The sequence below is a fragment of the Rattus rattus genome, chromosome 1 (assembly GCF_011064425.1).
Source record: "Rattus rattus isolate New Zealand chromosome 1, Rrattus_CSIRO_v1, whole genome shotgun sequence".
Classification (NCBI taxonomy): domain Eukaryota; kingdom Metazoa; phylum Chordata; class Mammalia; order Rodentia; family Muridae; genus Rattus; species Rattus rattus.
The window spans coordinates 242,060,653-242,086,977 of NC_046154.1; positions in this window are offsets into that span (position 1 = coordinate 242,060,653).

Consider the following 26,325-nt stretch of genomic DNA (forward strand, 5'->3'; position numbering starts at 1 on the left):
CCAGGGACTAAGCCACTACCTAAAAGACTATACATGGACTGACCCTGGACTCTGACCTCATAGGTAGCAATGAATATCCTAGTAAGAGCACCAGTGGAAGGGAAGCCCTGGGTCCTGCTAAGACTGAACCCCAGTGAGCTAGATTGTTGGGGGGAGGGAGGCAAGGGGGGGAGGATGGGGAGGGGAACACCCATAAAGAAGGGGAGGGGGGAGGGGGATGTTTGCCCGGAAACGGGGAAAGGGAATAACACTCGAAATGTATATAAGAAATACTCAAGTTAATAAAAAAAAATACTTATTGCCATTTTATTTAAGCAAAGCCCTGTCTCACGATTTCAGATGAAATCTAAATTTTGCTAAGTTTTCTGGTCACCAAGGCAAATGTGGGTACTGAACTCTGCTAATGTACTCCCTGTTGGGTCCTGGGAACCACTTGGGTCCCTGGCATCTGTGACTTTCTAGGGACTACCTCCAGGTCCCCTGTCATTGCTACTCTCCTGCTTTGAAATTCCTGACCCCCTGTATTTCTCCCACATCTCTCCTATATCTGAACCAGCTCCCCACCATTTTCCCTCCCCTTCCTCTCAGTCTACCATCTCTCTCTCTCTCTCTCTCTCTCTCTCTCTCTCTCTCTCTCTCTCTCTCTCTCTCTCTCTCTCCTTTCTGAGATTATTTTCTTCCCCCTTCTGAGTAGCACTGTAGCATCCACACTTTGGCATGGTTTTCTTTTTCTTGGGTTTCATATGGTCTGTGAGTTGTATCGTGGGTAATCCGAGCTACTTTTTGGCTAATATCCACTTATCAGCGAGTACACAATGTGCGTGTGTGTGTGTGTGTGTGTGTGTGTGTGTGTGTGTGTGTGTGTGTGTTTTGTGACTAGATTACCTCACTCAGGATAATATTTCCAAGTTTCATCTATTTGCCTGAGACTTTCATAAAGTCATTGTTTTTAATAGCTGAGAAGTACATTGTGTAAACATTACCACATTTTCTGTATCCATTCCTTTGTTGAGGAATAGCTTGGTGGCTTCTGGCTTCTTTCTATTATAAATAAGGCTGCTATGAACATAGTAGAGCATGTGTATTTGTTTTATGTTGGAGCATCTTTTGGGAATATGCCCAGGAGTGATATAGCTGGATTCTCAGGTAGAACTATTTCCAGTTTTCTGAGGAATTGCCAGACTGATTTCCAGAGCTGTTAGACCAGCTTGCAATTCCACCAACAGCGGAGGAGTGCTCCTCTTTCTCAACATCCTTGCCAGCATCTGATGTCACCTGAGTTTTTGATCTTAGCCATTCTGACTGGTGTGAGGTGGTACCTCAGGTTCATGTTGATTTGCATTTCCCTGATGGATAAGGATGTTGAACATTTCTTTAAGTCTTCCTCAGCCATTTGAAGTTCCTCAGTTGAGAATTCTCTGTTTAGCTCTGTACCCCATTTTTAAATAGGATTATTTGATTCTCTGGAGTCTAACTTCTTGAGTTCTTTCTACATTTTGGATGTTAACCCTCTATCCGATGTAGGGTTGGCAAAAATCTTTTCCCAATCTATGGGTTATATCCTACTGCCAGTCCCCTTTCCCTTAGAGAAGCTTTGTAATTTTGTGAGGTCCCATTTGTCAACTCATGATCTTAGAGCATAAGCCATTGGTGTTCTGTTCAGGAAATATTCCCCTGGGCCAATGTGTTTGAGGCACTTCTCCACTTTCTCTTCTATTAGATTTATTGTGTCTAGTTTTATGTGGAGGTCCTTGATCCACCTGAACTTGAGCTTTGTACAAGGAGATAAGAATGAGTCAATTTGCACTCTTCTATATGCCAACCACCAGTTGAACCAGCACCATTTGTTGAAAATGTCTTTTTCTACTGGGTGGTTTTGTCTCCTTTGTCAAAGCTGAAGTGACAAAAGTTATGTCAGTACATTTCTGGAACTTCAATTCTATTCCATTGACCTACCTGCCTGTCTCTGTTCCAATACCATGTGGTTTTAATCAATATTGCTCTATAGTATAGCTTGAGGTCAGGGATGGTGATTCCCCAAGAAGTTCTTTTATTGCTGAGAATGGTTTTTGCTATCCTGAGTTTTTTGTTATTCCTTAAAAATTAGAGAATTGCTCTCTTTATTTCTGTGAAGAATTGAGCTGGGATTTTGATGGAGATTGCATTGAGTCTGTAAATTTCTTTTGGTAAGTTGGCCATTTTTACCATGATAATCCTGCTGACCCATGAGCATGGGAGATCTTTCTATCTTCTGAGATCTTCTTCAATTTTTTTCTTCAAAGACATGAAGTTCTTGTCATACAGATCTTCCACTTGTTTAATTAGGGTCACACCAAGATATTTTATATTATTTGTGAATATTGTTTAGGATGTCCTTTCCCTAATTTTTTTGTCAGCCTATTTATCCTTTGAGTCAAGGAAAGCTATTGATTTCGGTTAATTTTATATCCAGCCACTTTGCCGAAGTTGTTTATCAGCTGTAGAAGTTCTCTTGTGGATTATTTTAAGTCACTTACATAAACTATTAAATCACCTTCAAATAGTGATATCTTGACTTACTCCTTTCCAATTTGTATCCCTTTGATCTCCATTTGTTGCTAATTTGCTCTGGCTAGGATTTTGAGTATTATATTGAATAGATAGGTGGAGAGTGGGTATCCTTGTCTTGACTCTGGGTATAATGGGATTGCTTCAAGTTTTTCGTCATTTAGTTTGATGTTGGCTGTTGGCTTGCTGTATATTGCTTTTATTATGTCTAGGTATATACCTTGAATTCCTGATCCCTCTAATACTTTTGGCATAAAGAAGTGTTGTGTTTTGTCAAAGGCATTTTTTAGGGTCTAGTGAGATGATCATGTGTTTTTTCTTTGAGTTCGTTTATATATTGGCTTATGTTGATGGATTTTCATACATTGAGGTATCCCTGCATCCCTGGGATGAAATCTACTTGATCATGATGGATCATTGTTTTGATGTGTTCTTGGATTTGATTTGTTAGAATTTTATTGAGCATTTTTCCATCAATATTTATGAGGAAAATTGGTCTGAAATTCTCTTTGTAGGGTCTTTGTGTGGCTTAGGAATCAGTGTAACTGTGGCTTCATAGAATGTATTGGGTAGTGTTCCTTCTGTTTCTATTTTATGAAATAGCTTGCGAAGTCTTCTTTGAATGTCTGAAGAATTCTGCACTAAAACCATCTGGTCCTGGGGATTTTTTGGTTGGGAGATTCTTAATGACTGCTACTGTTTCCTTGGGGGTTAAGAGATTTTTGTATGGTTTATCTGATCCTGATTTAACTTTGTTACCTGGTTTCTGTCTAGAAAATGATCCATTTCATCTAGATTTTCCAGTTTTGTTGAGTATGGGCTTTTGTAGTAAAATATGAAAATTTTTTTAAATTTCTTCAATTTCTGTTGCTATGTCCACATTTTTATTTTTGGATAGTATCTCTGTGCCTTCTGGTTAGCCTGGCTAAGGGTTTATATATCTTGTTGATTTTCTTAAAGAACCAGTTCCTGGTTTTGTTGGTTCTTTGTATGTTTCTTTTTGTTCCTACTTGGTTGATTTCAACCTTGAGTTTGATTATTTCTTGCTGTCTACTCCTCTTGGGTATATTTGCTTCTTTTTGTTCTAGAGCTTTCAGATGTACTCTTAAAGCTTCTAGTGTACACTTTCCTTATGGAAGCACTCAGAGCTATTAGTCTTCCCTTCGCCCTGCTTTTATTTAGTCCCATAAGGTTGGGTATGTTGTGCCTTCATTTTCGTTAAAATGTCTTCAGTTTCTTTCTTCATTTCTTCCCTGACCAATCTTTCATTGAGTAGAGAATTGTTCAGAATTGTTTTTTTTTTTTTTTTTTTTTTTTTTTTTTTTTGGAGCTGGGGACCGAATGCAGGAGGGTCTTGCGCTTGCTAGTCAAGCACTCTACCACTGAGCTAAATCCCCAGCCCAATTGTTCAGTTTCTATGTGTATTTGGATTTTCTGTTGTTTTTGTTGTTGTTGAAAATCGCCTTAGTCCATGGTGGTGTGATAGGAGGCATGGAATTACTTTAATCTTCTTGTATTGATTGAGGCTTGTTTTGTGACCAATTATGTGGTTGATTTTGGAGAAGGATTTGTGAAATGCTGAGAAGAAGGTATATTCTTTTGTTTTAGTGTAAAAATGTTCTCTATATGTCCGTTAAGTCCATTTGGTTCATAGCTTCTGTTAGTTTCGCTATGTCTCTGTTTAGTTTCTATTTCCATGATCTATTCATTAGTGAAAGTGGCTTGTTAAAGTCTTCTACTATTGTTGTGTGAGGTTCAGTGTGTGCTTTGAGATTCAAAAATGTTTATTTTACAAATGTGGGTGCCTTGCATTTGGGACATAGGTGTTTAGAATTGAGAGTTTCTCTTGGTGGATTTTTTCCTTTGATGAGTATATATTGTTCCTCCCATCCTTTTTGATAATTTTCAGTTGAATATCCTTTTTATTTTATATTAGAATGACTACTCCAGCTTATTTGCTGGGGGGGGGCATTTGCCTGGAAAATATTTTCCAAGCCTTTTACTTTGAGGTAGTGTCTGCTTTGTCACTGAGGTTTGTGTCCTATATTCAGCAAAAGGCTGGGTGCTATTTACATATCTAGTTAGTCTATGTCTTTTTATTGGGGAACTGAGTCTATTGATGTTGAGAGATATTAAGGACCAATGATTGTTGCTTCCTGTTATTTTTGTTGTTAGAGGTGGGATTATGCTTGTGTGGTTTTTCTCTTTTGGGTTTGTGGTGAGACTAGTGTTTTGCTTTGGGGTGGGGGTGTAGTTTCTTTCCTTGTGTTGGAGTTTTCCATCTATTATCCTCTGTAGGCCTGGATTGGTGGAACGATTTGTTTAAATTTGGTTTTGTCCTGGAGTATCTTGGTTTCTCCATCTATGCTAATTGATAGTTTTGCTGGGTATAGTAGCCTGGGCTGGTATTTTGTCCTCTTAGAGTCTGTATGACATATTCCCAAGATCTTCTGGCTTTTAGAGTCTTTGTTGAGAAGTCTGGTGTAATTCTGAGAGGTCTGCCTTTATTTGTTACTTGACCTTTTTCCCCTACTGCTTTCAATATCTTTCTTTGCTTTGTGCATTTGCTGTTTTAGTTATTATGTGATGGGAGGTATTTCTTTTCTAGTCCCGTCTGTTTGGTGTTCTGTAGGCTTCTTGTACATTCATGGACATCTCTTTCTTTAGGTTAGGGAAGATTTCTTCTATAATTTTAGAAGATGTTTGCTGGCCCTTTGAGTTAGGAATTTCCACTTTCTTCTATACCTATTATTTTTAGGTTCAGTCTTTTCATTGTGTCAGAATTCTTGAATGTTTTGAGTTAGGTGCTTTTTGATTTTCTGCATTTTCTTTGACTTTTTTTGTCAAAGTCTTCTATGGTATCTTCTATGCATGAGATTCTTTCTTCTATCTCTTGTATTCTGTTGTTGATATGTGCATCTCTGACTCTTGATCTCTTTTCTAGGTTTTCTATCTTCAGGGTTGTCTCCTTTTGTGATTTCTTTATTGTTTCTATTTCCATTCTTAGTGGCATACCCTGTACATGCCCATGCCTCTGCCCCTCCATGCTGTAACCCAGTCAACTTGATGATGACACGCAACAGGCTCTACTGGGTGAGTATGGTGGTCCTGGCTGTACCATGCCATGTGCTATGTGTGGGCCTTGGGTCAGGCTGAGAAGTGCAGCTCCAGAGTGCCCAGGCCTAGCTGATGAGTTGGGTGGCAAAGGTTTGGGGACCTGGGCATGTGCACCATTGGCCTGCTGGCACACATGAATTTCACTGGCGTGCTAGAGGCATGCTCCTCTCTTTTATCTCCCACCTTGAATCTCCCTAGTTTTTCTTCTGTATTCATGTTGTATTGTGTATCTCTTTCTATATATATACACATATGTGTTTTTTAATTCCTATGAAGGAATGTGGTAAAAGGTTAGTAAGATGGCTCAGGAGTGAAAGCCTAGCCATCTGAGTTCAATTTTTGAAACACATAAAAGTGGAAAGAGAGAAGTGTCCCCACAAGGTTTTATTTTGAGCTCCACATACATACCTTGGCACAAGTATCTTCCCTCATCACACACAAACACGTGCAGCATGCACACACACACACACACACACACACACACACACACACACAAAAACACACTTAGCAACAGGAAAGCAAACTAGGATGTTATCCTTTGTAAATATAACTTTTGTAGAGTGCTTGATAGAGTATACATATAGGAAAGCATGATTGGACAATAGTTGAACAACGGAGAAAGTATATGGATAATCCAACTTGAATTAATTTCCAAAACTGTGTGCCTATGAATGGATTTCTAAAAGTTATGAATCATTACATGGTTCTTGAGGTGCATTTGATTTTTTCCTGGGTTTTATTTTCAAGTAGAATATTCTTGCAGATATTCTATCAAATGCTTGCATAGATGTTTTGTCTTTGATACTATTATGGCACAAATGGATTTTTTCAACAAGTTGTAGTTCATTCTATGGTATCCTCTAAATATGCACACATACACAGATATGCTCATATGCATATACACATAGAAATATAAACACACACATCTGTCTATAGCTTCTTATCAACAAATTGGTAACATTCATAGCCAAGCATGAACATAATGCTTGTACCTAGATCCTACCAGAAACTTCTCTGTCAGTTGCTCTGCTTCTACATTGAACATAATCTTCCTGTTGATCCTGTTTATCTCACATTTCAGAAAGGCCAACTTGTTTAAATGGAGTCTTTGTGTTATTTTCAGAGAATTCTTTCTGACTGTAGAGAGGATAGTTAGTACCTTCACCTACTATCCATATAGTCATGCCAACTCTTAACTGTCACCTATACCCTTTTGTTCAGAGCAGGAAACTGGGAAGGCCTGCAACCCCCAGGAAGAGTTGTAGAGAACAAATAGTTCAGCCCATTGTAACTGTAATTGGTTTCTCACTGTCTCTTGGCTCTCTGAATGTTCTGTGATACATCCCATTAATACAAATAGCCCATAGACCTCTTGTTAGGGAATATTTCCAATGAGTTACCCCTCCTTGAAAATATAGCCCCTTAGAACTAGACACTTAGTTGTGTGTTTGTCTACTCATCTAGGCTTTCCTGCCACTGGAGTCAATTTTAAATTCCAATTATTTGCCCAGCTTTGGCACACAGGCACGCTCTGTACTTTCTGAGTGACTTTGTATTGCAGTGGTTTTTGTGGTTTTGAGAACACAGACTTGGTGGGCTTTTCTTTTTCGTTCATTTGCTGTTACTGGGCCTGTCAAGGCCAAGCCAAAGTGGGGGTGGGAAGTGAGAACCTTTACAGGTAATAAAGACATCACTCATATTTCGCAGGGGAAAAATGGCTGCATGTTAGAAACCAAGGGAAAAATTTAGAGCATATGTTTGGAATCTATAACAACCTAATTTGTTCCCCAAAGACAGTTCTGTGAGAAAGGAGGTCGGTTTGGTCAGAGAAGGCAATTGAAAGGAGTTAAGGCTCTTAGCACCAGGGAGATTGTTAAGGAAGATGCTCCCGGAGGAGGCAAAGAACACTAGATTTGCAAATATTTCCTCCAGCTAGTTGCTTGCTGAGAGCTGACAGGAGGCATGTTTACAGGTATCCTCCGCCTCTCAGATGAGTGTGCTCACTCAGAGTCAGGAAGGGGTTAATCTAATTGAGACTTTATTGGCTTGTGGGGAAGCTGAAGGGAAAACCACACAGAGGAACTCAGGAGCCTTCATGAAAGTTTAATTGGATTTCGTGAAAGGGGAACAACTTGTATCTGGGCTTGCTGTGTTTAATATTAAAGCAACGATGGACTCCTAAGACAGGCATGGAGGTAGGTAAAGCATAATCCACAAATGGAGTGGTGTGTGTGTGTGTGTGTGTGTGTGTGTGTGTCTGATGAGGAGCATCTTTCTTTGAGTTGGAGGGCCAGGGTGAAAGTCAAACCCAGGGTCCCAGATGGGAGCTTCTAATTCAGGCTTCATTGTCATGAAAAACCTCCAATCAGGCTTCTCCACAGGTTGCTTATGAATATTTGCGAAGATAGCTTGATAACAGGAACAAAAGCAGACTTCCGCAATAAACTTTAAAAACTTTATCACCAAGCCACTGGGTTTGATGTAGTCTTCAGTTTTATATTTTAAAATAAATTACGTCATTACACTACATACCACATTGCATTGCTTTGGAATTCTCTCCTTTTGTGTATGTGGTATGGTGCATCTCTTTGTATAGGTCTATGCACATGGAGGCCGGAAGACAATGTTGAGTTATCATTCCCAATTGTCCTCCACCTTGCTCTTTAGACAGCGTCTCCTACTGAACTTGGTGTTAGCAAATTCAGTTATATTCCTTGCCAGTGAGCTTCAGGGATCTTCAGAGATCTACCTTTGTCCCATGGCACTGGGATTACAGTCCTATGATGGTAGGACTCAACTGTTTCTTTTTATACAGTTGCTGGGGATTAAACACAGGTCCTCCATTTTACATAACAAATACTTTACCTATTAAGACTTCTCTCCATTCAGGGTTTTCTCCCATAAGGATGTTTTTGGCATTTTCTTGCCTATTATGGTTTGAGTTTAAAATGGCCCACTCAGCTTACAGACTCATGTGCTTAAACATTTGGTTCCCCAGATGTTGGCAATGTTATGAGAAACTGTGCAGCCTTTCAGATAGGATTAGAACTTGGTGTTAGCAAATTCCATTATATTCCTTGCCAGTGAGCTTCAGGGATCTTAGAAGACTTAGGTCACTGAAGATAGGGCTTGAAGGTATTTTTCTAGTTCTTCCTCACCAAGCTTTCTGTTTCCTGCTCTGGTTGAAGAGATTTACCATGTTTCTAGGATATCCAAGATACTCAAGCTGTCTGACATTTCCTAACCTTCATGATGGGCAGTCTCTTCTGAACCATGAGCCAAAACGAAGCAAGCCCTCTCCACCTGTCTTCATGACACTGCTGCCCCCAGCTTCTCCAAATTCCATTTTAATTTTCTGCCAGGTAAATAGGGCTCTGTCAAAAGGCTAGAAATTGCTGACCCTGTCTCATTCAGCAGCTGAACAGCGAGAGTGAAGGAGGGCAGGAGGGGGTGGGCGGAGACTCCAGGGACCTTCCAGCCTTGTTTGAAGTGAGAAATGCTAAGCCTGCCATATTTAATGGCTGGCCTGGGAGCTCAGTTGAAAGCAGGAAAGCTGCACTTCTCCTTGACTTGGCTGCCCTGTAACACTGCCAGGGGCCATGCTAAGTGGTGGCTTCAGTCTGCCTCTAGGTAGGGCCAAGGGACCAACACAGATTTCCAGACAGCAGTTTGCCTAATGGGCCTGTGGTTTTCTCTTTCTAACCCCTTTACTTGTAAAAGAAAACCTGCTGTTTCTTTGTGGAGGGTCTAGAACTATATTACTTGCTTTTCTTACTGTTGTGACCAAAATACCTGACAAGAAGTGGGGTTTATTTTGACTTACAGTTTAAGGGAATAGAGTCCATGAAGAAGTGGAAGTTACAGAGGCAGGCGTGGGAGGCAGCTGTCACTTTGTGCCTTCAGTCAGGAAGTAGAGACAGAGGAATGCTAGTACTTAGTCTACCTTCACAGAGGAGTGCTAGTACTTTTTGGCTTTGTTTTGGTTTTGAGGTTTTGTTTTTTCAAGACAGGGTTTCTCTGGATAGCCCTGGCTGACTTGAAACTCCGTAGACCAGGCTTGTCTTGAACTCTAAGATCTGTCTACCTCTACCTTGTGAGTGCTGTGATTAAGGTGTGTACCACCCCTAACTGGCTACTCCATTTTTTACAAAAACAAAAATTAATTTATTAGTCTAGGGTCCTCAGCCTGTAGAATGGCTTGCTTCCTATAGTTAGGATGGGTCTTCTCATCTCAGGTAACCTTATCTAGAAACTCTCTCATAGACACATCCATAGGTTTGTCATTTAGGCAATTCTAAATCCTATTAAGTTGATAATCTTAAACATCCCATTAAGGCTCCCTAGGGAGCTACAAAAGTCATTGGGAAGCTCTTCGGAGTAGCACTGGCAGGGGTGTGGGCAGACAGGAAAGTCTGCCCTGGAACTGGACGTTCTAATAAAAGCCTAGCTCTCTGCACCCCTCTCTAGCCATCAGCTGCCTTTCAAAGGTTCAAGTCTCAATTGATCAAGATGGCAAATTGGAAATTATCCTTTTAGATGGGATTCTGGATGAAAGTCTCCCAATGCTCTGGAACTGTGGCACACATGTATTTCAGTTTGATCCTTGGATTACTTCTGAGCTCAGTAAAGGTCCTCTGGAACAAATGTTCCTGCCTTACATTTTGATCTAGTGCCCCAGCTGGCAACAGCTGGCAGATTCCCCAGTGACGATGCTTTCCTTCTCCACATACCGACATCTGAACAAGCTTCTCTTATCAATTAAAGAAAAAAACCCTCTAAGATTAAAAAAAAAAATCAAAACGCTGCAAAGTCAACACTTTTAAAAGGCCCTCTCTTTGCCTTTTCAGAATGTCTAATTATCAATATGAGTGTCCAGTTTGCCACAGCCCTTGCTGATTAATTTATCAAATGCTGAAGCCTTTCTCATTCACCTCTCAGTTCAGTTAGTTAAGTGTTGGATATGACAAGCATCTGAGAAGCCCTTGCCTTTTCATGACATCGTCTTTTTCTCCAATCCACATTACTCCCTTCACTCTTTCTCTCAGTCAATCGTCCTGGGCTAGTTCCCGAGACCCATCTCACCTACTACCTCTGGAATGAGTGAAATCAGGCAATCTGTGGCTCAGGGCAAAGCCACAAATTCATTAACTGTCTCAGCCACTGATGGATTGCCCTGCCCAGCCCCCGACCTCCCCAGCCCACTCTGATGAGAGTCAATTTCATTCTCTCCCACAGATGCACTGGTGGCATCCTCTAATGAATAACAAGCTGCAGCTCATGTGTGCTTGGTGTGCCATCGTTCTCCAAAGTGGCGTTCACACCTGCTGTGACACAGCGTTGAGAACAGTAATTACCATCATCTCCATTTACGAGAGGAGGAGATTTATTCTTAGACGGATGAATGTCAACTGTCGAAGTTCACCACCTCAACCATCCAACTAACTGCCACAATCGAGGCGTAATAGACCAACTTAAAACTCAGTGGCATTCAACAAGAAACATTTATTTAGCTCATTCATCTGCGTGTTAACTATGAGTCAGCTGGATGCACTGGATTTGGCTGATGTGGTTGGGTCTGCTCCTGGAGTCTTTCATTCTCCAGAGACAGAGGGCTACTCTGACGCTTCCTGGGGTGGTTATGATGGAGCTTAGACATGGAGCTGGCACATACTTGTTTTTATCTTATCTATTTGTCAAAGGCTGTCTTGTAGCTAAATCAAGCAAAGGGTTGGTAAATAGGCTTTGCTGTCTGTTTCGGGAGGAGCTGAAGTCACATGACAGAGGCACATGTCAAGGAGACTTCTGGCTCTGAGTTCCGATGAACTACAGTCACTTTGTCTACAATCCAATCTATACTAATCTTTGGGTATTTCTGTGAAGAACTGTCTTTTTATATCAATTGAGATGGAAAGATCTACTTATTACGGATGGCGTCATTCCCTAAACATATTGTATGAGGGTGGAGAGAGTATGTTGAGTGCACATATGCATGGACGCATTAATTTCTTCCTTATTCTTGAGTATGTATGGATGCAATATGATCAGCTATGTGAGTGTCTGGATGCTGTGACTTTCCCACAATGAAACATATCCAAAGTCTAAAGGAGGTTTTTCTCCAAATACTTTATATTCTCATGGTATACACATTTGAAGGGGTTTGTCTGCGGTACTGGGCTCTACTAGGAATGATGGGTGGTGGTGCATGTCTAATCCCAGCACTCAGGAGACAGAGGCAGGTGAGATTTTGTGTTTGAGACCAGCTTGGTCTAAAAGAGAGAGAGTTCCAGGACAGCCAGGACTACAAAGAGAAACTCTGTCTCAAACAATAAAACCAAAAGCAAAACCTTCAAAAACAAACAAACAGCCAGAGAATGATTTAATAGAGTAGTTCTATGATCTCACCTGTCCCATTAATGTATTAGAAACAATTCTTAATGTAATATTATTAGAGGGTGGAACATTTTATGAATCTTCTTTCCTGAATATACTAATGTCACTCCTTTATAAAAAGCTTCAACAGGAGTCTTTTTTTCCTGCTTCCTGTCAATGAGGTCATGGTTTCATTCATTATTATCACAGGAGCCGATCTTGTATATTTAGGGCAATTATCAGCAAATGTCAGTGACTTAATTCTTTACTTCTAGTCTCCAGAACTGTGAGGAGTAAATATTTCTTCCATATATTTCCTGCACTCATAGTAGTTGCTTAGAGCAGCATAGATGAACTAAGAGAATAAGAAACAGTTTCCTTTTTTTTTGGAGCTTAATTCCTAGCAGAAAGAGCTAGTAATACAGATACTGTGCTTCTATGAAGGGCCAGAGAGCAAATATTTTGGAGACTGCAAGGTCATCTCACAGGTAGAGCAGGAAGGCATTCATAGAGTAAATACATGTGGCTAAATTACCATAAAATATTGTTTACAAAACCAAGCCAAGAAAGATTTGGTATATAGGTTTAGGTAGTCTTGATTTGGGTGTACATAATTAACACAGTAATAGAATGTGTGATGATTTGACTGATAATGGAACTCTTATTGGCCCATATATTTGAATGCTTGGTCCCCAGTTGGTAAAACTGTTTGGGAAGAATTTGGAAGTGTGACCTTGTTGGAGATGTGTCATTGGGGCTGGGATTTGGGGTTTAAAAAGCCCTGCCCATTCTTATTTTATCTCTCTGTCTTCCTCCAATTTGCAGATAAAGATAAAAACTCTCAGCTCCAGTGTTGTGCCTACCTACTACCATGCTACCCGCCTCATGAAGATCATGGCCTGAAACTGTGAAATACAATAAGACTTTTTTCCCCCAGTGAAGTCATGGTGTCTTATCACTAGGATAGAAAAGAGATAAGTTAGACTATCAGCAGAAGCGGTGGAAATCAGAAGACAACTTTTTATCCATGTACTTAAGCTGAGCCTTAACCAACAGGAGGAAGAAGAGCATCAATCAAGTGAAAGCCATAAAAAAGGAGGTCCAGGCCATGAGAAAGTTAGCACAAAGACACAAAGGTTAGAATCCAAGGAATGAAAGCAACCAGAAGATGAACAGTGTGGTTGATCTTGTGGGGAAAAGGGAGAACAAGGTGAATGTAACTTGGGCTAATAAATTCAGGTTTTATAAGAAGTGTAATATGAAGTGTAAAGGGGAAAATTATTCCGACACTTGTTAAAAATAGCAAGACAGATTGTATTTAAATTTCTACAATCCAGGAGAGCAGGGTCAGTGATGTAGACAATTGTGTTTCTGTGCATTATGTAGGATAGAGCTGAACTCCATTCCCATTACAGCAAATTTCTGTGTCTATAGAGCGAAGAATTGGGGAATGTGATAGCTTGTTTTAATTGTCAACTTGACACAGTCTCAAATAACCTGGGAAGAGAGTCTTCATAAGGGGCTGTCTAGATCAAGTTATCCTATTGTGTGTGTGTGTGTGTGTGTGTGTGTGTGTGTGTGTGTGTGTGTATCTTGATTATATTAATTAAGCTTAGAATACTAACTCATGTGGGTAGCACCATTCACTAAGCAGGGGATATTGGACTGGATTAGAACAGAGAAATTAAGCTGAGTATAGGCATGCATATGCATTAACTAGTTCTGTCTGCTTCTTGACTGTGTATGGATATATTATAGCCAGCTATGCCAGGCTCCTGATTGGCAGTATTATCGTAGTGAAGAATGGCGTATTAGACTGAACGAAAAATGCCTCACCTAGGCTCATGTACTTGAACATTTGTCCCTAGTTGTTGTTGGTGTTTGGAGAGTTTATGGAACCTTTAAGAGATATAGGCTTGCTGGAGGAAGTACGTCATTGGAGGTAGGTTTTGGGGATATATAGTTTTCTTCCGTTTCTGTTCCCTCTTTCTGCTTCCTATGTGCAGATAAAAAAAAAATGTCATCAGTCAGCTTCCAGCTCCTGTCTCCACACTGTGTTGTCCTTTCTATGATGGACTTGATCTTCCAGGACAGCCCACACAAACCATTCCTTCCTTAAGTGTTTTGTCATAGCACCTGAAACGTAATGAGTTTAGACTTTAACATAGTCGTGTGAGCTAAAATAAACCACTTCTTCCATAAATTACTTTTGTTAGAGTTTATTATCACAGCAACAGAAAGAGCACCAAGACAGTCTGCCGGTGAATAGAAAACTGCTCTGAGGATTAGAATCTAAGTGTAAGTGATTCTTTCTCAGCTCCTTGATACGATGTTTATAAATAAAAGGGTTAAGTGTTTGGATAACAATATACAGAAAAATAAACAACTTCATATTTCACAAGTTGTGAGTCTTACATAGAGGAAGTAAAAGTGATACAAAGGACCCCAAGACCGGAGCTTTGGCTGTATTAGTCTGTCTCCAATTGAAGGGAAGTGCTGGAAAAATGTCAGATTAGCTTCTGTTAATTCTGTATGGAAAGCTATGGTTGATGCCTTTAGCAATTTAACTAAACAGTGATAAAATGGATGACAGTTAAGGCATCATGTGATAACTCCTAACTTTGGTGTTGAGATGATTTGGTACCTGTTTAAACCAGTTCATTTGGCTTCCCAATGGTCAATTGTAACCTTTTTGGATTATCACTGAGCTTCAGAAACTCTGTTTGAACTTCAGCAATTTTGGAAAATATACTTGAAGATATTATTAATCTATCAACTTAAATACATTAACTACATTAAGGTTTTTATTTTTAAAAAGATTTTTTTAACTGGATGAAACTAGACTTGTTAGTACGAGGTCAGAGTGGTAGGGCAAAGTCAAGATGCACTCAAGACAGAAGGACAGAGTAGCCTGAGGTTTGGACAAAGAGAAAGCCTGTTATACATCACTTTAGGAGTTTGAGAAGAGGAGTGACATGCTTTAATTTTTATCTAATCAGACTGATTGTTGTTTCTGGACTGATTTCAAGAAGATAAGAGTAGAAGCAGGGAGAAAGCAGAGAAGGAAACCTTCCTAGTCTGTTAGAAGCTAGGCATTTTACATGAGGTGTATCAATGAAAACGAATAAAAGTAAATAGCTTGGAAGATGCTTAGAATAAAGGTTAGAAGAACCTTTCAATGGGCTGGATATAGAAATGCGGAAGAGGAGATGGCCAGGATCTGAACTGACAACTGTTGGAGAAGGCTGAGGCTGTGGTCTCACTGAGTTGGAGAAGACGAGGAAGGGAGTAGGTTGGTACCTAACAGAGTCTCTGGTCATGCAAGGTGATCCGCAATGTACCACTGGACTTTTGTTAATGACTGTCACAGCCTGAAAGGATCAAACTGGGCAGCAGGAGAAGAGAATGAGCTCCTTTCAGTTTTGATAATTTCAGCAGTGACTACTAGACATCTACAAGGAGCTGTGAAGCGGATCATGTATTCATGAGGCGAGAGTCCCATGGAAAGGAAGTTTCTAGGAAGAGAAATGATAGAATGCATCTGTGTTGACTCATACCTGAAACTCCAGGAGTTGTTAAAGTACTGGGAAAGAAAGTTCAGGGAAGGAGAGGAAGTTAACTGAAGTTGAGGTCTGGGAATCCTAACATTTTAGTGTGGGGGATGGCACTGGCGTAGGAGACTGAAAGCACAGCCAGGATGTAGAAGGAAATCCAGGAAAACAGTAACAGAAATTCTGAAGAAGTAGTTGGCAGCGTTTCTTGCTGTTGGGAAATTTTTAAAAATACAGTTATAGTGTGTTCATATTTGGAGGTAGACAATGAGTTTCATAAAAATCCCCAAGAAAGTCTATGAAACCCCATCATGATCTGATGACATCATGGTAAAAGTGTTCCTGTTTCAATTTTGACAACTGATAAAAACACAACACAATAGAATATGTATCGTTCAGTGTATCGTTAGCAGAAAGTTTCTTTTGAGTGACTATTGTCTGAATATGACCAAGAAGCGGTCATGTATCCTGTCCCATTACCTTGAATATAATTAAACAATTCAACAAAATTGCACCTTTGATAGGTGCATTGACACTCCCCTGAAATCCTAGCATGGGGGAAGCGATGCAGGGAGGGCTCAAGCTTGAGACTGCCTGAGCTACATAGTGTAACTCTGCTAAGAAAAAAGAAGAAGAAAAAAGAAAAAGAAAAAAGAGAGAGAAACACACCCTGAAAATTTGAATATATGGCAGGATGTTCAAGTAAATCAAAGATATGCAAAGTTAAATAATGATTAGCCACAAATTACGGTTCTTAAAGAGCATTGAACATTAGTTTTTATTACAGAATGATAGGCCCATGAGGTAAGAGCAAGGGTAGTCTGACAGGAAGTGATGGTCAGGCTGAAATTTACAAGAGGCATGAAATGCTAACAGGCAGAGTGTGCTTCGAAGAACTACAGGGCAATGGAATCAAAGAAACAGATACTGCAAATACAGCATTAGAAATGATTGTTCAAGACTTTGACAATAACATGCTAGTTATCAATCGCCCTATCCAGGGTCTTCAAGAGTAGGTTGGAGGCAGTGTTACGAGAAGAACTCCAGCACAGAGCTAACACATAGAAGAAAATACCACGGCACAGCATCTGTTATTAGGAAGTAGTGCTCTGAGTTATGGGGTGACATTACTACCTAAATACGCAATGTCCTCTAGGACAATCAGGGGCAGGAGTTTCATAATATGATTTAATCCTGGCAAAGTGTTTAATTTTCTTCCTTTGTGTTGGGGCCTTAAAGTCCCTCAGTTAACCCCTCTTCCCCCAAACAAAAAGAAAAACAAAACCTAAGGAGTATAAGGCATGGATCTATCTCCAATTGTGATAGAAGCCTGAATTTGATGGAATCTATATCAGTGAGCCTAAGGAAATTGTATAGAGCAGGATCCACAGCTCCTAGGGAGACTGTGAACGTAGCAGCAGTTCATAGGAGGAGGAGGGAGGCTTCTGAAACATACTCTAAATTAATGGTCCATTGTAACAAACCCTGAAGATTATGTTTCAACCACACAGTATTAGGGAGAAATACTGGAAGGGGCTCTCAAACCCCAAGCCATGGCATCTACAAAGCACAACATATTTATTCTGATCCACCCAGCAAGATGCTAGAGGGTCATTTTCTGAGCTAGGGGTTCAGTAAGAGACCCAGTCATCTGTAAAATAGAGACATCCTTGCCAGTTCTGCCTCTCTCAGACTTGCTGCCAAGCCCCTGTGTGATAAAGCTGGTGGTAATGCGCAGAAAGCTGAATACCACTGTAGATGTGTAAACTATTATTATTTCCCCACCTGCTGCTGTTAATGGCTCTGTGGTGCCCTGCAACCAAAATCTGCTAAGGAAATCTAAATTCTCACTGAGGAGCAAACAAAACAAGTCTATCCTGTCTTGGCAACTATCAGAAAAATAAGACATAATAACATCCTTGGGGCAGGAGAAAAAAAGACCACCTTTTTGGTCCAAACTGTAGCCCACTCAGAAACTTCAAGTTCCAGGATTCCAGCTCAGCTGAATTGCTTCCCTGTTCTGTTTCTTTATATAGATGATAAATGACAGGATTTCAGATTGTGGAAGGGGGGCACTTCCTCAGAGACTTTGTGGACCTTTGTCCTCTTGCAAAATAGTATTTCGAATGACACTCAAGTAACTCTGAGGTATAAAAACTAGAGTGTCTTAAAGGGAAATATGATGTGAAACACTGTATACCATGGCTTTATATGTTTATGTGTGTGTCCTCTGTGTGAAGATACACACTTGTGAGCATGTTTGTAAAGGTTGAAGGGCAAACTTGAGTGTTGTTCTTTAGGTGTTAAACAACACTACTTCTGATACAAGGATGCTCTGGACTGAAAATTGACCAAATAGGCTAGATTGACTTATCAGGAAGCTGCTGGGATCTACCCTTCTCCACCTCCCAAGGCTGTCATGACAAGAATGCCACCCCGCCCATCTTCCATCTTCTTTATGTCAGTTTAGGGTTAAACTTTCCTCCTGTGCTTGCTAAACAAGTGCTTTACTAACTTCTCTTTCCATCCAGTCCCTGGACTAAGTGTATTCCATTCTTTAAGTGGACACGTTTTAGTTTTTGCAACCTTGAAATATAATGCAACTTGTGGATTTTCATGGCATATTCCATATCTCCATATATGATGGTGGCTGTGAGGGAAGTCAAGGGCGTGGAGACACAAGGTTATGAGCCTTAGGTTTCAGTCAACTTTCTTGCTTACATGAAAAGTCCCTGTGTTTCAGTCCATGCTGTGGAAGTTCACATATGCATAACAGTTTGGCCCATCCCCCATCAATCACTAATTACCAAAATTCCTGACAGGCTTGCATACAGCCAGATCTTATGGAGACATTTTTTCTACATTTTTTAAACCGAGGTTCACTCTTATCAGATGACTTTAACTTTTGTCACTTTGACATAAAACTATCCAACACCCCACCTATTATTGTTTTCCAATACACTGGATTGGATCCAATATGTCTTGGGCTTTCTGCGGTTGTGAGAAGACACCATGACCACATTGATTCTTATGAGAAAAGCATTTAAGTGGACTGGTTTGCAGTTCACAGGTTTAGTCTATTATTGTCATGGTGGGAGACGTGGTAGCACATGGGCAGACATGGTGTCTGAAAGGTAACTGAGAATTCTACATCTGGATTGTCAGGCAGCGGGAACAGACTGTCCCACTGGGCATGGCTTGAGCGTTTGAGACCTTAAAGCCTGCCCTAGTAACATACCAATTTCAACAATGCCACAGAACCTGATAGTACCACTGTCTATGGGGGGGGCATGTTTAGTCAAACCACCGTACAACATTTCCATATGATATTATCTATATAATATAAAAGGTCTCCTGAATTTCTAATTGTAAATTGCTATCCGTTAATTTTCCTTTCTTCTCTGTCCTTTCCCAAAAGCTATTAAAAGCTCTTAAAATATCTATCCTTGTGTCAAATGCATACATATCTAATATATTTTGTATTTTTAAATATTTAAAATTTATTCTTTGATATACATGTTGGCTTTTAGTCATATCCATCTTTCATTCTCTCCTAATTGTCCCCATGACTCTCTATTAAGTATTTTTCCCAACTCTGTCTTTTTGATAATGGTATGACCCCTTGAGTCTAAATAGTGCTGCATAGCTATAGGGACAACCACAGGACAAAACCAACCCACTAGTAGCACCCCACAAGGGGAAGTGACCCTCTTTTAGCAGCCAATAATTTCTGCGTTAGAACTGGGGTTTTATGAGCTCTTCCCCAACACATGCTAGACCTTTTAACCAGCTTGATCTCGTGCAGGGAAACACAGTTGCTATGAGTTCATGAAGGCAACAGCAAAGTAATTTCTGTAGGAGAGGATTTTGAAACACTCCTCCCAATCCTCTGACTCATACATTCTTTCTATTCCTTTAGTAATATAGTATTTCCTGAGCATCTCAGGTAATGTGGACAGTGTTAACATAAGTAGTTATTACATAGGGGTGCACAGTGGTCAAAGAGCTGAGAATAAGTGCTTGTGGGTGCTCAGGCCTAAATGGGATGTCTACACCAGGCATTCTTTTGATTGGTTTTATCTTTCTGAGTGAGTTCTTCAATATCTGTGAACAATCTTCTAACTCTGCCTTATTATAAGAACTAAACATAAGATCTAGTACCTAGCAAAGTTTAGCTCGTCATCATTGAACAGTTTATCTGTAGTAAACTAAGCCTCTAGATTTCCTAAGGCAGATTTATAACTGATCTTAAGGTTGGGACACAACTCTATCATATCAGACCAAGTAAATTTGAAAACTGGGCAGAGGAAGGTAGTAACAGATGTTTCTGAATACCTCCAGCATAGCAGGCCATTGCAAGGGGCTGCAGATCCAGTGGTGAACGTGACAGAGAATCTGTCCACAAGGAACTTAGAGCAGAGAAGAGAGCTGTCTAATGCATGGTGAAATGATCTCTCTCACACACCCCCCCCCCAACTCTGTTGTGTTCTCTTTATAACTACAGGTCTACCCTTGGCCAAAACCAAACCTACATGTCTGAACCTAATACTTACTCTGTCTCCTCTTATCTTGTATTTCCCCTGGGTTAGTATCTTTTAACCCTCTTTTCCTTCTTTTGGCTCTTTGATAAAACTAAGCTTACTTCCAGCACTATACCAGGCACTATATTTCAACATTACCTGGAATATTCTCATATATTTCCACATAACTGGAATTTTCTTTTTCACACAGGTTTTAATACAAAGGTTTTTTTTTAATCAGAAACCCTTCACAGAACTGTTGCCTACAGTTGGCTAGCAAAACACCAGTGGGAAATAAACGTTTGCAATAAAATTTGTTAGAATTATAAAAGAACAGGGACCGAAGTCAGGCTGGATCACATTTGTCTATTCTGATCTTAAAATTTAATAATATCCCTAAAAAACCCAGTGTGTGTGTGTGTGTGTGTGTGTGTGTGTGTGTGTGTGTGTGTGCATTTAAATGTTTTTCATAATAAATATCACCAACCAAACTAATTAACTTAATTTTTAACTTGTTTACAGTCTATGTTCCCATACAAATCCACAAAAACTTAACCTGTGATGTAGTCTACACTAACTGAGAGCCTAGATCAATGCCTGAAATGCCACATGTGATCTACAAGCACATGACAACTGCACAGGCTGAAATGTGATGAGGTGCCAACAAGGAAGAGCAGCAAGAAAAAAATGTCACAAGAAGGAGATGAATGAATTCATTCTTTCATTCATTCTTTCTCGCTTCTGCTTTTCCTCTGCTTTATTCTTCACACAGATCAGTTCTTTGGGATTGTAGTCTGCTCATCAGATGGTGATGGCCACTTCCGTGCTTCCAGACAGAAACACGATTGTTTTAGTTTGGGCTTAGTATCCACTCAGCAATGCTCATGAAAACATTGGTATCACTTGGCTAACAACTAGTTGGAACAGGTATTCCTTCAGGAAATATATTTGTATTCTAGACAGATTCTTGGTATTTCTAATGGAGAAAACAGTTCCTTGGGTGAAGGTGATAGCCAATAGGTCCCTTTGTTCATCAGAGCTGTTCAAGTGATAAGAATTCAAATTCACAGGTCATTGAGCTGCTCAGTAAAGTGTTTGACAAATAGTAAGAGATTGGAGTTTGCATGTCCAACATTCATGTAAAAATCTAGGCTTACTAACACATGTTTACTATCACAGTGCTGGGGAAGTAGAGATTGGTGAATCCCTAGAGCTCACTGGCCACTTAGTCTAGCTAAATTGGTAAGCCCTAGGTTCAGTGAGAGACCTTGTTTCAAACTATAAAGTGGAGAAAGTCATCCATTATCAACCTTTGGCATGAATACATTTACATAGCCCCCCAAACACACACATACATGAGGGAGAAAGAGAGAGGGAGAGAGAGGGGGAGAGAGATAGGGAGGGAGGGAGGGAGAGAGAGAGAGAGAGAGAGAGAGAGAGAGAGAGAGAGATACAGACAGACAGACAGAGGAGAGAAAGAGAGGGGTAAGAAGGGATGGAGAGAGGGAGAGGGAGGGAGAGAGGGGGAGCGAATCAAGATCTAGGTAGTTCTTAGTAATCAGCCATATGATGTTGAATTCACATTTGACTTTATTTTTGTGATCTGAGAGACATGAAACACGTGGAGTCACTTCTCTGTTCACTTATGATATGACCATTCTGTGACTTTTACAGCTTGATAACTCTCTAAATAACCTTGCTCTTTTCATTTAGATTAACCTACTTTCAGCCCCATACCCTAAATCCTCTCTATCTAGTCCCACTGGGTTTCTCAGTGTCAACTTTCAGAGCCTAGAAAATGCAGAAAAGTAACAGAACGAGGAACAAAAATATTTTGTTAATATTCACAAGAAAAAAGATTACTGTCTTGTAGAATAGAACAAAAATCACAAAAGAAGACCAACAGAAAATGTTCAGATCTCTAGAACAAATAAAGTAAGCATGCGTATGGGAAAACAAAACGGTATGTAAGAGAAGATGAATTTAGCTGAAGAAAAAATTGTGATGCTCAAGTCAAAACGATACAGGACCCAGATGGAGACCCTGATCAGGTGGATTGGTACAATTCATTCCTCTAAGTCATGAGGCTCAGAGTCTTAAGAGAATATGTTCTAAATCCTCTAAACATCCCCAGCCATCATCCCATTAGTACCTCTGCGTGCGAGTGTGCTTTGAGACAATGTTCCTCTAAAAGATCATTAAAAGCAGGGAGCTCTGTTCAAGCTGAAGATCTGCACAAGCTCAAGTGCTTAAGTGATTCTGGCTACATTCAGCAACAGCTGAGATGCCTGAAATCAAACACAAAATTTATTAAGTGATGGAGACTTGACAGATAATGGAAAAGAGACAAAAGCCAGGTGACTTGAAGGAATAATAATGCATTGATGACATCTTTCCCTTGTTCCTTATGGCCACAGACTGTGACATAGACAGCATTTTTAGCAGTAGCTGGCTTGATGCCAGATACAAATTCAGGGTGTTGCTTTGTTGAATAATTGCCAATGTTAGAGTAGTGATGCTTGAGGTCCCCAAGAAGCTTTTCAACTCTGCACAGACTACCTCAGTTACTCTTTGCTCAGATGCTCTTCTTAAGCCAACCTGGATTCTCTAGGGATCTCTCACACTGAAAAAAATTCATGAGTGCTTTTAAAGGCTTGACATCTGGGATAACAAACTGCCAGTGAAGATTCTTTTAACAACATTGACCTTAGCAACACTCCCAATACTCCTTGGAAGTGCTAGAATAGATCTTGATCATCTTCAGAAAAAGATCCAAACGTATTAGTGTGGCCATCAATGTTCATCACCATCTGGGTCTTAGCAAACATCTCCAGCTAGACCTTGGCCATGTTCCACCATAGAGTGAGATTCTCTCCATGCTGGTCATATTTCTCCTAGCTTCTTAACTATGTATATTAGACTTTCCTCTTTCTACAATTTCCTATCCTTCTCTTCCATCAACCCTGAGCTTTGTTCATTTCTTTAAAAGTAGGCATTGTCACATTTGCCCTTCAGTCTTCTTGTGAACCCTTCACTCATAAATTATATTTAAACTTATTATTTGACGCTTATATGATTACTTTTTTGTTAACTCTACATTAGAAACTAATTAAAGATTGTAATTATCTATCCTAAACCCTCAGTTCATATGACCACACTTTGAATATTATACATAATGAATAGTTATTGGTCAGTGAATGAACAAATATCATTATAGGCTACAGATCAATATTACAGAACTAAAAAAATTTCTATGGTAATAAAAACCCTTTCTCCATGGGGAGGGAGCAGGACTCTCAGAAGTGCGGATAATCCTGAGAGCACAGGTGAGACCACCACTTTTGCTCACATTCTGGGCCCAAGAGGAAGCCACCTAGAACCCTCTGGACACAGGAACTGAAGAGCAGTCTGGGACAGGATTCTTCCATTTCTGCCTGTACCAAGAGCTAACCCTGTGACACAGCTCTCTGTACTCAGAGATAACCAGATGGCAAGAGGCAAGCACAGGAACCTAAGCAACAAAACCCAAGACTACCTGGCATCATCAGAACCCAGTTTTCCCACCTAAATAAATACTGGATATCAAATACACTGTAAAAGGAAGATATAGATTTGAAATCACATTCATGATGATAATAGAGGACTTTAAGAAGGACATAAATAACTCTCTTGAGGAAATCTAGAACTACACAGATAAACAAGTAGAAGCCTTAAAGAGGAAACACAAAAATACCTTAAAGAATTAAGGGGAAGCACAAACAAACAGGTGAAGGGATTAAAAAAATAGAGGATCTAAAAATGGAAATAGAAACAATAAAGAAATCAAAAAGGGAGCCAACCCTAGAGATAGAAAACCTAGGAAAGAGATCAGGAGACATAGATGCAAGCATTACCAACAGAATACAAAAGATAGAAGAGAGAATCTCAGGGGCAGAAGATACCATAGAAAACATTGACACAACCATCAAAGATAATGTAAAATACAAAAAGCTCTGAACCCAAAACATCCAGGAAATCCAGGACACAATGAGAAGATCAAACCCAACAATAATAGCTATAGAAGAAAATGGAGATTCACAATTTAAAGGGCCAGTAAATATCTTCAACACAATTATAGAAGAAAACTTCTCTAACCTTAAGAAAGAGATGCCCATAAACATATAAGAAGCCTACAGAACTCCAAATAGATTGGACCAGAAAAGAAACTCCTCCAGTCACATTAAAGTCAAAACACAAAATGCCCAAAATAAAGAATATTAAAAGCAGTAAAGAAAAGTCAAGGAACAAATAAGGTAGACCTATCAGAACTACATCAGACTTCTCACCAGAGACTATGAAAGGCCGAAGATCCTGGACAGATGTCAAATAGACCCTGCCAGTCCAGGCTACTTTATCCAGCAAAACTCTCAATTAACGTAGATGGAGAAACCACAATTTTCCATGACAAAACAAAATTTACTCAATATCTTTCCAAAAATCCAGCCCTACAAATGATAATAGGGGGAAAACTCCAATACAAGGAGGGAAACTAAACCATAGAAAAGCAAGAAAGTGATCTTGCAAAAAACCTAAAAGAAGAGAGCCACACAAACACAATTCCATCTCTAACAACAAAAATAATAGGAAACAACAATCACTGTTCTTTAATATCTCTTAACATCAGTGGACTCAATTTCCCAATAAAAAGACATAGACTAACAGACTAGAAACAGAAAGAAGACCCAGAATTTTACTGCATATAGGAAACATACCTCAGTGACAAACACCTCAGTGTAAAAGGCTGGAAAACAATTTTCCAAGCAAATGGTCCCAAGAAACAAACTGGAGTAGGCATTTAATATCAAATAAAGTAGACTTCAAACAAAAGTTATTAAAAAAGACGAGGAAGGACCCTTGATATTCATCAAAGGAAAAATCCACTAGGATGAACTCTCAATCCTGAATATCTATACTCCAAATGCAAGGGGTACCTACATTCATAAAAGAAACCTTACTAAGGTTCAAAGCATACATTGTACCTCACACAATAATAGTGGGGGGACTTTAACACCAGACTCTCAGCAACGGACAGATCATGGAAACAGAAACTAAACAGAGACACAGTGAAACTAACAGAAGTTATGAATCAAATGGATTTAACAGACATCTATACAACATTTCATCCTAAAACAATAGAATATATCTTCTTGTTGGGACCTCATGGTACCTTCTCCACAATTGACCCATATAATTAGTCAGAAAACAGGCCTCAACAGATATAATCCCCTGCATCCTATCAGATCACCACTGACTAAGGCTGGTCTTCAATAACAATGAAAATGAAAGAAAACCCACACGAACATGGAAGCTGAACAATGCTCTACTCAATGATAACTTGGTCAAGGTATGAATAAAGAAATTAAAGAATTTAATGAAAAATGAAGACACACATACTCAAACTCATGGCACACAATGAAAGCAGTAGGAGGTGAATGCAGTGGAAAGAGAAAAACTCATAACTCTGAGAGTGCCTCCAAAAAGAAACTGGAGAGAGCAATTTGTTATTAGCAACTTGACAGCACACATAAAACCTCTAGAACAAAAAGAAGCAAATACACCCAAGAGGAGAAGATGGCAGGAAATAGTCAAACTCAGGGCTGAAATCAACCAAGTAGAAACAAAAACAAAACAAAAAACAAACAGAAAAAAGAAACTACACAAAGAATCAACAAAACCAGGAGCTGCTTCTTTAAGAAAATCAACAAGATAGATAAACCATTAGCCAGACTAACCAGAGTACACAAAGAGAGTATCCAAATTAACCAAATCAGAAATGAAAAGGGAGACACAACAACAGAAACTGAGGAAATTAAAAAGGCCTGCTACAAAAGCCTATACTCAACACAACTGGAAATTCTGGATGAAATGGACAATTTTCTAGACAGATACCAAGTATACCATAGTTAAATCAGGATAAGATAAACCATCTAAACAGTCCCATAACTCTGAAAGAAATAGAAGCAGTTATTAAAAGTCTCCCAACAAATAAAAGGCCAGGTCCAGAGGGGTTTAGTGGAGAATTCTATCAGACCTTCATAGAACAACTAATACCAATACTCTCCAAATTATTTTACAAAATAGAAGCAGAAGGAACTCTAGCCTGTTTCTTCTATGAAGCCACAATTGCTCTTATACCTAAAACACACAAAGACTCAACAAAGAAAGAGAACTTTAGACCAACT